Below are 14,526 nucleotides of genomic sequence, written 5' to 3'. Positions count from 1 at the left end.
TCTGGCTAACCCTTTCTATTGCACACCCGCATGTACACACACACACACACACACACACACACACACACACACACACGCTGGTCTAGTCTCAGGTGGTCTTGGTTGTTCAGCCCCAACTGTGGTCTCCGAAGCTGGACCTTGGCCTCAGCCCTTTTCTTGTCAGTGGCTGCTGTGGGGGACTTCAAGGAGAGAGCGGAAGGTTCAGACACTCACAGTCATACTGAGCTTGGTTAGTATCTGCCAGAATCAATCCAGCATCCCTCCAAATGCCACCTGGTCTGGGGCTGAACTCAGAACAGGTAAATGGTGTGTATGAGATGCATGAAGTATAACTGCGTCCTTATGGAACAGAAAAATGGCCTACCCATGCTCCCTGTTCCCTGTCAGGGCTGCTTAGCCACGGTGAAGATTTGGTGTTCCCTGGCCGAGAAGGCCCAGGCAGCATAGACACAGCTCTGATTCCCGTTTCTGAAAGCACTGCCTTGGGCCTTAAGGAAAGAGCCAGTAAGGATGGTGACTGCCCCAACCTGGCCTGGGCCTTTGGCAAAGCTTCTCCGAGCCCCCATGTCCTTACCTGTCAGATGAGACTGTGGATAGCTCATTCCCTGGCACGGTGACAGCAACTTCTCATGTCAAGCTCCCGTGAGTGCCCAGGGCACAGCCAAGTCCTGTAAATGCCAGATATGGTTGTCACCTGTTTTACCTTGGGCTTTCCAGAAGCAGACTCCACGACAAAGGGAAAGTCTCGGCTGTGTTTTTGACAGATGATCCCAGGAAGTGTAGAAGGGAATGGAGAGCAAGAGGGAAAAGAGATGGCAGTCGATACAGGGCTTGGGCAAGCCGGCCACAGCCACAGTGGCTGCAGTTCAAGTCCTTGAGGGAACTGAGCCCTGTAGAGCCCCTCAGCAGACTCCTCCCTCTGTCCCTCTGTCCTGTTGTAAAAGTCTCTATGCTCCTTTTATTGTCACTAGGACCAATAACTGGCAGAACTGCTTAAAATGGATGAATTGTTCATGTTGGCTCATGGCTTTAAGCCTGTCTTCATATGGCAGAGCTGAGCAGTTCATGTCTTGGGGCCAAGAAGCAAAATGGAGGAGAAAACTGCTTCTCAGCTTGTCTATCATCCCAGGTATGCCAAGTTCCTAACCAAAGTTAGCCAGTACACTGTTCTTGGCCCAGCCTCTGGCCCAGGGGAAGGAAGACCCTTGAATTGTTCAGCTGTCTCCTGACTGTGGGTTTGGCATCCCTTTTTTCTCACTGGATTTGGAAGGCTGCATGCATCCTGCCAATGTGTTAGGAAGGTAAAGGCATTGTGGATTTCTGCTGGAGCCTAGAGCATCAATCCCCTGCAGCCTGCCACCCTCGGCCCTCCAAGGACTGCAGGTAGTAAAACACAGTGGACCAGATGGCTGCCTTATGAGCCAGAAGAAGATGTCTTCCCACCTGAGGCCACTAAAGAATCCAGTCCCCCTTCTCTGCTTTCCCTCAAGAAGGTATGCCTCATCTTAAGTGATCTCATGGGGACATAAGCATTGCCCCTGCAGCAGAAACCCCAGGCACAGGAGGGCTGGTGCAGGAGGATGCTCTTGCCTGCTCCCGTCTCAGCCCTGAAGCACCTGCATCTCCCCTGGACCCAATCAAGGCTAGCTTTCTTTCAATGCCACCCTCTCCCCCAGCGGGCTTCCTAGGGAAATCAGGGCTCTAAAAGCTGCCCTACTTGTGCTAAAAAGTCAACACAAAACAGCTGTTAAGAAAAGGCTCCAACAGGGGCTGGAGAGATGGCTCAGTGGTTAAGAGCATTGCCTGCTCTTCCAAAGGTCCTGAGTTCAATTCCCGGCAACCACATGGTGGCTCACAACCATCTGGAATGAGGTCTGGTGCCCTCTTCTGGCCTGCAGACATACACACAGACAGAATATTGTATACATAATAAATAAATAAATAAATAAATAAATAAATATTTAAAAAAAAAAGAAAAGGCTCCAACAAATGGAAAGAATGCAATGATTGGGGAGCCACGCACTGCTGATCGGAGCTAGTCCAGCCAGCAGCGGTTGCACTAAAGAATTACCAGACTGGGTGGCTTAAGAAATAAGCAGATAGTTCTCACAGTTGAAAAGGCTGGGCAGTGAGATTAAGGTGCCGACAGACCCAGTGCCCTGTGTGGGTGTCTTCCTGGTTGAAAGTTGGCTGTCTGCATTGCATCCTCACATGGTAGAGGGCAAAGAGGCAGAAAGTCAGTTCTCTCTCTCTTCTTGTAAGGGCACTAATCTCATGGTGAGGGCTCCATCCTCCTGACCTAGTTACCTGGCAAAGACCATCCACACATGAATTGGGGGCACAGATATTCAATCCATGGCAAAGGGAGTTTGCCCAAGTGTCAGATGGCAGTTTGCATGCAACTGCTGAGATTGAACACGCACACAGCCCTGGCCCAGCAAGCCCAAGTTCCTAACCAAAGTTAGCAAGCCCACATTTCAGAACACACTCTCCAGAAATGCCTGCAGGTGTCCCATATGTCACATGCCAACAGCTCATGTGGCGATTTAAATAAGAATGGTGCCTGCAGGCTCATCTGTTGAATGCTTAGTCCCCAGTTGGTGGAACTATTCGGGAAGGATTGGGAGGTGTGGTCTTGTTCGAAGAGGAGTACCACTGGGAGTGGATTCTGATGTTTTTTAAAGCCCACACCATTCCCACTTAGCGTTCTCCCTCTCTGCCTTGTGACTGGTAACTCAACCTGTAAGTTCTGGGCTACTGCTCCAGCACTATGCCTGCCCACTGTTAGGATTCAGGCATTGTGCTGGTCCCTGTCACCTGGCAGGATGCGCCAGGGTCCTATGACTGCTATGTCACTACGCAGGTGCAAAGATCCCCTTAAGAGACAAGCTCCATCCACTCCCACTCTCTCTCTCTCTGCTGTTTCTCTGAGGAGGCAAGTCACTGTCTCTCTGTCTCTTTTTCTTTCTCTCTCTCTTCCCTCCCTTTCCAATAAACTTCCTTCCCATGGAAGCACTGTCTGATGGCATGCTTGTCCCCTGCCATGGTCCCACTTCACGCCACATGTCATTACACCCACTGCCATGCTTCTTGCCATCTTGGTCATGGGCTCATCCTCTAAACTGTAATCAAACCCCAAATTAAATGTTTTCTTTCATAAACTGTCACTGCAATATAAAAGTAACTACCGCAACTCATAACACTCTTCTACCAACCCTACGCTGGAAATAGTCCGGACAACATCACTATTGGGCAAACAAGTTGTAAATTATTCAGACAATGGGATATTAGATAGGAATGAGCATAAATGAACTCTAACCACTGGCAACAAGACAGATAAAACTCAGGTGCCGAGTGAGAGAAACATAGCATGGAAGGGGGTGTCGCCATATAAATGTCAGGTATTTGTGGCAGCTCCCCTGGAATTCCAGCCTCAGAAGATGAAAATAGATGATTCCTGGGCAGCCTGGGTGGTGGGCGACAGTAGCCAGATCAGCGAACTCTAGTTTTAATTGTGACCTGTCGCAAAAGAATAAGGTGGAAAGGCTGGAGAGACGATTCAGAGGACCCAAGCCAGTTCCCAGCACTCACACGGTGGCCCACTGCCATCTGTAATCTCAGTCCCTCAGGATCTGCCCCCCTCTTCCGGCCTTCTCAGGCACACACATAAAAATAGAAATAATTCTTTTTGTGACGTATTGGTCTCCTGTAGCTGTGGTAACAAAGTGCCTCAAACTCGTTAACTTCAGCTGTAAACTTCTTGTCTTCTTGAGGTGAGGAGGGCAGAGAACAGCTCTCCTAGATCCCACAGGCTGCCCCCTCCCCACTACAGCCGTTCCTCCCACCTTCAAAGCTGGCAGCAATCTAGATCTGCTCCCCCTCCACCTCCAGCCCTCTATCTCTCCCCTCCATGCTGACACTCCTTCATCCCTCTTACCTCCTGCTGCCAGCCCCACGTTGATACCCTCTGTCACTAGGACTTCATTGTACCCGCGGAAACAAACTGTGGGGAGCAGAGGGTTTATTATTTATTGACAAGGATGGATACTGCAGACCCATGGGAATGGACAGAACCTTCCTTCAGTATGGAGGAGTCATGGTGGCAGCTTCCTCTTGCCCGATGTTTACAGCCAGAGACCCGGCTCCTGCTCCCAGCCAGAGACCACCCACCAAGACTAGCTAACCCCTCCTTCTCCTGCTGTACGTATACAATAAATGCTCTAGGGTTCTGGGCTGTTGTGTAGTTGGCACATCAGAGCCAGCATGGCCACATGTGTCCATGTGTCTGTCCTTTCCTCGTTCTTTCATCATCCCAGACAGATCTCCAGTGCCCTGCCATCCTGTGTGTGCCAATGAACCTCTGTTGCAGTGAGGACCTGAGACTGCCATAGGTCTCTTTAAGGGGTGTGGGCTTTAGTTGATACAGAATACAGAAAAGCAGGAGCATTGAGGCATGTGAATTGCTGCCTTCTGTAGTGAGTGCTCAATCAATGGAGGCTGTTGCTATCATAAACACCCCAGTTTTAGAGCTCTCCAAACTGCCATGTTTGTTAACCCTTCACTTCCCCCAGCAAGAGAGTAGGCACCTATAGATGCCACAACCAACCAAATAACCTCTTCTAGCTCACAATTCCAGTATTGTTTGCCATTGCCTCTGCACGCCATTTGACAGCTAATGGAGGTGGCAGGGTTGTGAATTGCTGTTTAAATGCTTTGCCATCTCATTTCTCCCGTGTTTTATGTCTCAGTCCTAAATAGATTATAATTGCCTTGAGGGCAGGAGGCAGGCATTTTGTATCCTCTGTGACACAGTGCAGGGCTGGTTGGGCCCTTCTTGTGTGCTGTTGAAGTGAGTCTCATTTAATCCAGCACTCCAGTCCTCCAATCATATGGGGCTGCCCTGGGCCATCATCTCCTACTCCTCCCGTGTATCGCCAGCTGTTAGCGATCTCAAATCCCTGCTGTGTTCACGCTGAACACACTCAGCTGCCCCTAGTATCCGTCACACCACCACAGGAGGGTTAGCCACTCTGGTCAGAACACTGAACAGCAGCCACCTGAACCTCTGCCTCAGAGCATCTAAGACTCACACAGGTGGGCAGGGAGAGTCAGCAGGAAGCCAAACAACCTAGAACGTTCCCCCAAGAAGGATACTTGGCAGACTGGGAGCCATCAGCCTGGTAATGCTTCCCTTGACCGCCAAGTGGACCTGAGAGGCCAACATCCAGCCATAAGATGTCTAGATGCACCCCTGTGATGCTGGGGTGTTATTGCCTGTGTGAATTCTCAGAGGACAGAACAAGGGCATTCAAACATGTGTTTGCCTCTGTATTTGTCCACCTATATGTATGTATATATATGTATATATATGTGTGTGTGTGTGTGTGTGTGTGTGTGTGTGTGTGTGTATTTATTTATTACAAACCATGGTTTCTACTACCATTCCTGAATACAAACTGAAACTGCATGGAGTTCATTCTAGTTCTTTCTTATTGACCTATTTTTGCAGTACCTGGGTTTTGTGGGATGATCCTTTTGTACACTGTGAAGATGTGTCTTTGCTAAGGTACCTTCTGATTGGTTTAAGAAAAAGCTGAATGACCGATAACTAGGCAAGAGAGAATAGGCAGGACTTCTGAGGAGAGAGAGGAACTCGGGAAGAATCTAGGGAGACACCAGCGAGACTCTGAGGAAGCCAGATGTACAGAATGGAAGAGAGGTAAAAAGAAAGCAGGTTAATTAAGTTATAAGAGCTAGTTGGGAACAGGCCCAACCTAAAGGCCAAGCTTTCATAATTAATTATAAGTCTCCATGTCATTATTTGGGAGTTGGTGGTCCCCAAGAGAAAGTCCAACAAGAAACCTGGCTACGGCTACACCGCTTGCTACGCCGGGGATTGAACCTAGGGCTTCACAAGTGCTAGTTAGGTAAATGCTCTACCACCTAACCACTCCCAACCTTTTTTACTTGTAACTTGTTTTTCTTAACAGAGAACCCTGGCTCTCATTATTCAGAGCTCATTTTACTTAAGAGCTCGATTGCCGTATACCCGGATTTACAAAACAGAACATATTTGTATGCCAGCCTCTTAATAAATCGGCTCACATCCTCTAGTCAAAATGCTGTGTGCAGATCCATTGGTTGAGCTCTTCCCCCATGGCTGCCAGGGTCTCAGCTTTCTCATCGGTGTCATGGTCTCACGTGCTGCCCCCACAGGTCTGACTTTTGAGAGCATCAGGAGAAGCTAAGACATTATCCTCTTGGATGGACCACTGGCTAATGGACCATTTCCAGTTGGTTCCCAGACCTTATCATGCTTATTTAGAGGGGTTTTTTTTTGTTATTTTTTGGCAATTTGTATTTTGTTTGTTTGTTTTTTGAGACAGGATTTCTCTGTGTAACAGTTCTGACTGTCCTGGAACCCAATTTGTAGACTAGGCTGGCCTCGAACTCACTGAGATCCACTCACGGCTGCCACCCAAGTGCTGGAATTAAAAGCGTGTACCATCACCACCTGGCAAAATGAGTTAACCTTAACAAACTTTTTTCTTTTCTTTTTTTTTTAAGATTCATTTATTTATTACGTATACAGTAATGTATACCCACAGGCCAGAAGAGGGCCTGTGAGCCACCATGTGATCGCTGGGAGTTGAATTCAGGACCTTTGGAAGAACAGTCAGTGCTCTTAACTGCTGAGCCATCTCTCCAGCCCCGGCAATTTGTATTTTTAAGGTTTTATTTTTCTTTTACTAAATCACCTGACTTTTTAAGAAAATTAGCATTGCATTGTGCTAAGTACTCTTGTATGCTTCTCTTTCCTCCCTCTGTCATTAGACAGTATGATTGCTTACAGCAACTAAAGAAAAGAAAGTAGACCTATAGAGACCTTCAGAGACATGTAGACCTTAGAGACCTGTAGAGACCTTCAGAGACATGTAGACCTGTAGAGACATGTAGAAGCTGTGGGTGGAAAGATCTTCAAGAGATGCTGAAATATAGTCAGCTTCAGAAAAATGGAGAATTTTTTTTTTTTTAATGAAATGTCCTCTTGGAACTTGACTCTTTCATATGTGTGGAATCAATGTCAACAGATCTGCTAAGTTGTATACTCAACCAATAGCAGGGCAGTTCTTAAAACCAAGCCAACAACCTTGCCCCTGTAGGGCCTTCTCCCACTTCCCCCCAGAGGCCCTTGTCCCACAGACATGGCAAAGGGACACTCTGCTGCAACCCGAGCCCTCTTCCAGACCAGGCCTGGGACCCTGGGATTCCCCAGAGTGGGCACATCCTGTGGGGTGGAGAGCACATCGCTATGCGACCCCTGCTGGGCTTGACCAGTGGCTAAGGCTACAGCCACTACACTGTAGAGGATCTGGAATGTGCTGGATGGAGTTGGGAGGGAGAGCTAGGACTCACTACCGCAGTGGACTGGGAATTCTAGTTCCCAACAGTTCTCCATGGAAGCCTGCTTGCTCAGCGAAGAGAACAGCTGCTGCCTAGTGGGATTGGACCGCAGTATGTAGACATAGGAAGGAGCCATGCTGAACCGCCTAGCCTTGGTTTGACTCCGTGCTTGTTCTGCTAATGTGGGCAGTTATGTGACTCCTGGAAAGAGGGTGGCCACAGGCTGAGCTGTGACCTCCCAAATGCGTGTACAAGCTCTGGCCTCACCCCTGTGCCCACCTCCACCCTGGACCTCAGAATGGGACTGTGATCGGAGACACGACCTTTGGAAAGTTGGCTGAATTAAAATGTGGCAATCACGGCACCTGGTCCAATTTAATCTCACCGAACTCGAGTAGCGGAAACTCTGGTGTGCAGAGACCCCAGGGTGCTTACGTACAGACAGACAGCAGTATAAAGAGGGACAGCCAAGGAGAGAGACCTCAGAAGAGTGGGAGCCTGCCAAGGGCGTTGTCCCTGCTTTCAGTCTCCAGAACTCTGGGGAAATAATTTTCTCTTGTGTCAGGCACCCAGCCTGTGGCAATCTGCAGAGACAGCCCTGATAACCCTGTGACAAGAACCTCGGCATTTTGCTCCGTCTATTCTTTTTATTTGACTCCTATCTCCAATAAACATGCTCCCATGTATTTTTTATGCAATTAAAATGCATATTAAGTGTCTTGTGCCTTTTTCTGTTCTCTGTGCTAAGGGTGCTTCCTAGGGGGAAGACTTTTCGCTTTCACTAGGCTGTCTCGGAGCGCCCTCTTGAGGCTGTTTGCCCATCATGTGGCTAGCTCTTTAGTTAACCCTGTTTATTTCAGTTAAAGGACTCAGATTCGTTCATTTCTGCCTGTGTTCACTGTCTTTTTCTACATCTATTTTGTTGCTCTTTTTATTTCTCCTAGAGTTGAATATTTATTAGTTCGCCTGCGTTTTTCTTTTTCAAAAATGGCAGTTTCCCTTTCAATCCGATCTTAGCTGGATCTCGTCACTTAAAAAAAAAAACATTTATTTCTATTTTATGTGTATGTTTGCCTACATGCATATCTATGCACCACGTGCATGCCCGGTGTCTGCAGAGGCCAAAAGAAGATATCAGATCCCTGGAAGTGGAGTTACAGAGAGTTGTGAGCTGCCGTGTGGTTGCTGGGGAAAGAACCGGTGCCCTTAACCACTGAGTCATCTCTCCAGCCCCTGGATCACAACACTTTTGATATAATGTCCTTATTTTTTCTTATTTGACTTTGGACTTGTGGTTTTGACTGTCTTTTGTTCTCAAATGGAGCTGTGGGGTTGTCAAATGTTATGGGTGTTTGGGCTTTGTGTCATTTCTATTTTTGTTTTAATTTCTGGTTGACTGATTGCTAATTAACAACGTCTCTATTATTTCTTTCATGGGAGCACACTGTGTAAATGACATGTCTCTTAGTCGTGACAAAATACTGGGGTAAAAGTATCTTACAGGGGCTGAGGAGGTGGTTCGGTGGTTAAGAGCACTTGTAGCTCTGGCAGAAGACCCGGGTTCGATTCCCAGCACCCATATGGTGACTCACAATCATCAGTAACTCTGGTTCCAGGGGATCCCATGCCCTCTTCTGACCATAGCAGGCATCAGGCATGCATGTGGTGCACGTACATCCTTGCAAGCAAAGCACTCATACACATAAAATAATAAAATGACTTTCTAAAAAGGCAGCTTACATAAGGAAGAGTTTATTTTGGCTCACAGTCTGAGGGTACAGTCCTCACAGTTTTGAAGTCATGACACTGGGAATTTGAAGAAGCTGGTCCTTTTTATTCAGCCTGGTACCCCAGGCTATGAAAAGGAGCTCCCACAGGCAAAGTGAGTCCTCACGCCTTAATTAACCTAAACTAGATAATCCCTCACAGCCAAGCCCAGGGGCTTGTTTTCTAGATGATTCCAGATTCTGTCAAGTTGGCAATATGCAACCTGACTCACCACAGCCCAGTCTGTTTTGAAAATGCCTCTGAGTGCAGGTCATTCACTATGCCACTACCTTGTTATTCAGCTCAGATTCCCCCACCTGACCTAAGACTGTGGCTCACAATAAGTGTTTGGTCACCCTTGACCCAGAATGGGCTTGTTGAGTCGTCCTTACTCAGCTGGCCTTGTGCATGAGTGACATTGGTTTGTCATTTCCCTTCTCTCCCTTCTTTGCCCTGGGTTACTGATTAGACGAGGCTCAGAGCACAGATAGAATCACAGGGGCATCCTCCCTGGAGCTGCTCAACAGCCCATCACTCCAGAATTTGAAGGCCAGCCTATGAATGACTATCTCGATTCTACTCTTGCCCCGAGTCTCCTTGTTTCCAAGTAAAGGTATTGACCATAATAATAAATAGGTATTAAAATAGGAATAAAAAGTATTCAGGACCTATCCCTGACTTTTAGGGAGCCAGTGTCCACTGGAGGTGTGAGGCAGTTGGGTATGGAAGAGGTCATTAACAACAGCCTTAAATCTGCTGCAGAGGGCTGGAGGGATGGCTCAGTGCTTAGGAGCAGTGGCTGCTCTTCCAGAGGACCCAGGTTCAACTCCCAGCACCCATACGGCAGCTCACAACTGTCTGGAGCTCTAGTTCCAGGCAATCTGACACCTTCACATCAATGCACATAAAATAAAGTTAAATAAAATTTTTTAAAAATCTGCTGCAGATCTGTGTGTGCGACTGAAAACGGGGTCGGCCCTGTCTGCCAGGCTCACTGCAGATGGTATCACGTGACTTAGCCCGCATTTCATTATCGCATGGTCCCTTGTGAGGCATGGGGAGGAATGCCGCAGCTTTCATGTTCCCATGTTGTGTGTGTGCCACACACGCACGTCTGCCAATTGCATCTATCCGTGCCACGTTCTGTGGACGCTGTGAGATAGGTCCTCCCCGCTTGAGAGACCGTTAGATTTTCTGAACTAAGGGGTAGAGAAGATAGTCCAGTGGTTGAAAGCACATACGGCTCCTGCAGAGGACCAGAATAAGGTTCCCATGTTGGTTGGCTTACAGCCACCCAAAACTCTAGCTCCAGGGGATCTGACACCCTCCTCTGCCTTCCATGAGCAACTCCATTCTTGGGCGCATACCCTACATGCAGACAACATGCGAACACATGAATTTGAAAACTATCTTTTAAGAGTTGTATGAATCACATAAAAGCTCTTATCTTTGTGGACACTCTGGATGGTTCCACAGTCTCTCTGAATCTGGCATCCGTTATGAGGTCAGTGTGTTACTCACGAGAGTAGACAAGGTCTATGGAGATGTGATGGTGTGATTGCCACCGACAAAGTGCCTTTGTGGGAGGGGTGCTCAGGAGCTGCCTCTCACATAGGAAGCTCCAGATGAGCAACAGTGGTGTTTGATGGTTTCTCAATGGGCCTTTTATTTCCCTGGGCCACAGCAGGACACACGATGTTCACTCTTCCTTTCCTCTGATGTTTTATCTTCTTTCTCCTCTCTGCTTTGTTTTTATTCCTCCACATAGACCTTATTTATTTATTTATTTATTTTTAATTTTTCGAGACAGGGTTTCTCCGCAGCTTTTGGTTCCTGTCCTGGAACTAGCTCTTGTAGACCAGGCTGGCCTCGAACTCACAGAGATCCACCTGCCTCTGCCTCCCGAGTGCTGGGATTAAAGGCGTGCGCCACCACCGCCCGGCTCACATAGACCTTATTGATCAGGGTTGGGCAGATGGTTTAGGAAGACGCTTGCTATGCAGTATGAAAACCTGAGTTTGGCTCCCTAGCATCCATGTGATGAGACCAGGTATGGTGACGCACATCTAAAACCCCAGTGATGGGGAGGCAGGCGGGAGGATCCCTGAGCTCTCTAGCAGGCTTTCTTAAATCACAACTTCTTATTTGTTAGGAATGCTCAGCCTATCGTAGCTCTTATACCTAAAATTATCCTGTTTCTCTTTATCTACACTTCGTCTTGGGGCTTTTTCTTCCTCTCTCTCTCTCTCTCTCTCTCTCTCTCTTTCTCTCTCTCTCTCTCCCGCCCCCCTCTTCCTTCTTTCTTTCTGTACTTTCTGTATATCTTACTTTCATTGTTTCTTATATCTGGCTGGTGGCTGTCTGGCTTTTGGTCCCAGGCATGTCCCTTTCTTTTTTTCCTCATTCTCTTCTCTCGTTCTTCTTTCTCCTTTCTCAAGCCTAGATTTCTCCTCCTACTTATTCTCCCTGCCCACCAGCCCCACCTATCCCTCTCCTGCCTAGCTATCGGCCGTGCAGCTTTTTATTAGACCAATCAGGTGCCTTAGGCAGGCAAGGTGAAACAGCAACACCTTTTCATAATTAGACAAATGCAGCATAAACAAGTGTAATATGTCTTTGCCCAGTTAAAATATTTCACAACACTAGCCAAATCACCACTGCCTGTTTTGGGGTTCTTTCTTGCACACTGGAGAATGTGTTGTGGGAACCACAGAACCCAGCCCTGGGAAGATTTGAGTCCAGATGGAGGAAACCACAAAGGAGGAGCTGCCCAAGATGGCCTGGGGGGAAATAAAGGCAATAGCAGACTCTTCAGAACAAAAATGACAGGCACAGTGGTGCACCTGTAATCCCAGCGTGTGTGAGATTGAGCCAGCCTAGGCTACATCTTGAGAACCCAATCTCAACCAGAGAAAAAGAGAAATTATAATAATTTTGAACAAGTGGGGTCCAATTGGGAATTCAAATCAATTTGCTTTCTTATTTCTTTGTTTGGGTGGTGTGTGTGTGTGTGTGTGTGTGTGTGTGTGTGTGTGTATGCATGTGGGGATCAGAGCACAGTGATGAGGTATCTTTCTCTATCCCTCTCAGATTCCCTACTTTTTCAGGGTCTCTCACTGGCCCTAGAATCCATCACCTGGACTAGACAGGACAGGATCTGCCTGTCTCTGCTCCTTGGTGTTAGAGTTATAGGTGCAGCCTCCACACCCTGTGCTTTATGTGGGTGCTGGGAATCCGAACTCAGGGCCTGGTGCTTGCCTGCTGAGTCATCTCCCAGTCAAATCCTCTATGTTAAAACTTCAATCAAGACTCCAGTATATAGAACATTCTATTGGCCTTGTGTAGGTCACCCCACCATTTCCCTTGGGGTAAGGCCCTAGAAGGAAGACCTGCATGGCTGTCTACCAGGAACATGAGGTCTGGAGGCAGAGCAGAAGCCCCAAGTGGAAGAGTTGATGTCAGCCTAACATGATTGTAGCCATCTTGGTCCTAACTGCCATTTTACCAGCCAGGTGACTGTGGCCACATTCTAAACCGTATAAAATAAGCAAAGTCATTAATTTAGTCAGCATAGCTTTCTGTGTCAGCCACTGACTCCACCTGTTTCTTGACTGACATCTGACACATTCATACTTCTGAGGAAAGCTGGTTGCATCCCGGTTGGCCCAGGCTGATCTTTGTCTACCTTTGGGCGTAGATTCTTTCCTCCTGTCTAGGGGGAGGGACCTTCCTGTGTCGCTGCTGCCCAAGACATCTCCCTATCTGTAGTCCCCAATAATCCCTGTGAAATCTTGTGTTTGTCCAACTTCTCTCCGTTGCTCTACACTTTCCGACTGTGGCAGCCAGATCCTTCTCAGTGAGTGTTTTCTAAACAAGTCATCATTTCCAGAAGGCTCAGCAGTGACAGATACAGATGCTCACACATGCAATACCCAAAGCCATGCACCAGCCCCTCCCGGCTGCTTGCATTCAAGGAAATTCCCACAAAGAACTGGGCCCACTGTCTGTTCTGGGGCCTCTCTGTGAACAAAGGAGATCCAGAAACGATGACTTACACAAGGTCAAAATGTCAGAGAACGGGACCACGTCTGGACTGTGTGAATTCTAGGGATTTGCCACTTCTCTTGACCTTCGCGGTCTCTTCACTCGATATATATGACAGGGTTTGTTCCCTGGGCCCCAGAAAACCAGCAAGGTCCACTGTGACGTGAAAGAGACCCTGCAGCTCGTGGAACTGAAAAGGCCAAAATGAGCTCAGAGTCAGGAACTCAGAGAAAGTTTCCCTTTTCTTTTGCCTTTGTTCCTGCGTCCCCTGGAACACTTCAACCACACACCCTCCTCCATTGTGATGACAGGATCCAGGCCCAACCTCTCTTTCTTCCATTTAGAAATTAGCTTTGAGAAAATGGGATAATTGGGGCTGTAGAGATGGTTCAGCTGTTGAGAGCACCACCTGCTCTTTCAGAAGATCAGGGGTCAATTCCCAGCACCCACATGGCACCTCAAAACTGTAATTAACTTCAAGTTCCAGGGGAATCTGACACCCTCGCACAGACATAGATGCAGGCAAAATACCAATTATTTATGGAGTGCCTTCAAAGCCGGGGGTGGGGCACGCACCTTTAATCCCAGCACTCAGGAGGAAGAGACAGGTTGATCTCTGAGTTCGAGGCCAGCCTGGTCTATAGAGCGAGTTAGTTCCAGGACAGCCAGGGTTACACAGAGAAACCCTGTCTTGGAAGAAAAGGAAGAAGGAAGGAAAAAGAGAGAGAGAGAGAGGGAGAGAGAGAGAGAGAGAGAGAGAGAATGGGAAGATGATTCTGGCTAAGAAAAGCTGCAGAATAAACACTGAGCAGCAAAGGGAGTATAGCAGAGACGTCACTCAATGTCCTCAGCGGTGTCACTTAAGCTATAGACTGTGGATTCATGGAGATTTGAGAGCAGGAAGGATGTCATCTACCTGTCTAGGAACATTTAAAGAATAATTAACTAGTCAGGCATGGTGACTCATGATTTAATCCCAGCACTCAGGAAGCAGTGTCAGGTGGATCTCTATGAGTTCAATTCCAGCCTGGTCTACACATTGAGTTCTAAGCCAGCTAAGATATATAGTGAAATCTTGTCTCAAAAAAAGCTAAAATAAAAAAATATTATTTTCAGACATAAACAATGTATGGTAAGGGGTAGCGGACAGTGAAAGGACTGTAGGGTTCATAAACTGAAAGACACGTAAGTCCAAAGATGGGTGCTATCTAGGGAATATTAGCTATTAGCTCCATCTGCCCCCCAAACCTTGGCCCTGTGTGTTAGAGTTACAGATTCCAACAGGAATGTGATAGGTTAGCAGTTCTGTGG

This window comes from Microtus oregoni, unplaced genomic scaffold, assembly GCF_018167655.1.
Source record: "Microtus oregoni isolate MIOR12 unplaced genomic scaffold, Mior012 000020F_ref0000438, whole genome shotgun sequence".
Taxonomy (NCBI): Eukaryota; Metazoa; Chordata; class Mammalia; order Rodentia; family Cricetidae; genus Microtus; species Microtus oregoni.
Note: the sequence above shows the minus strand (reverse complement) of the source record.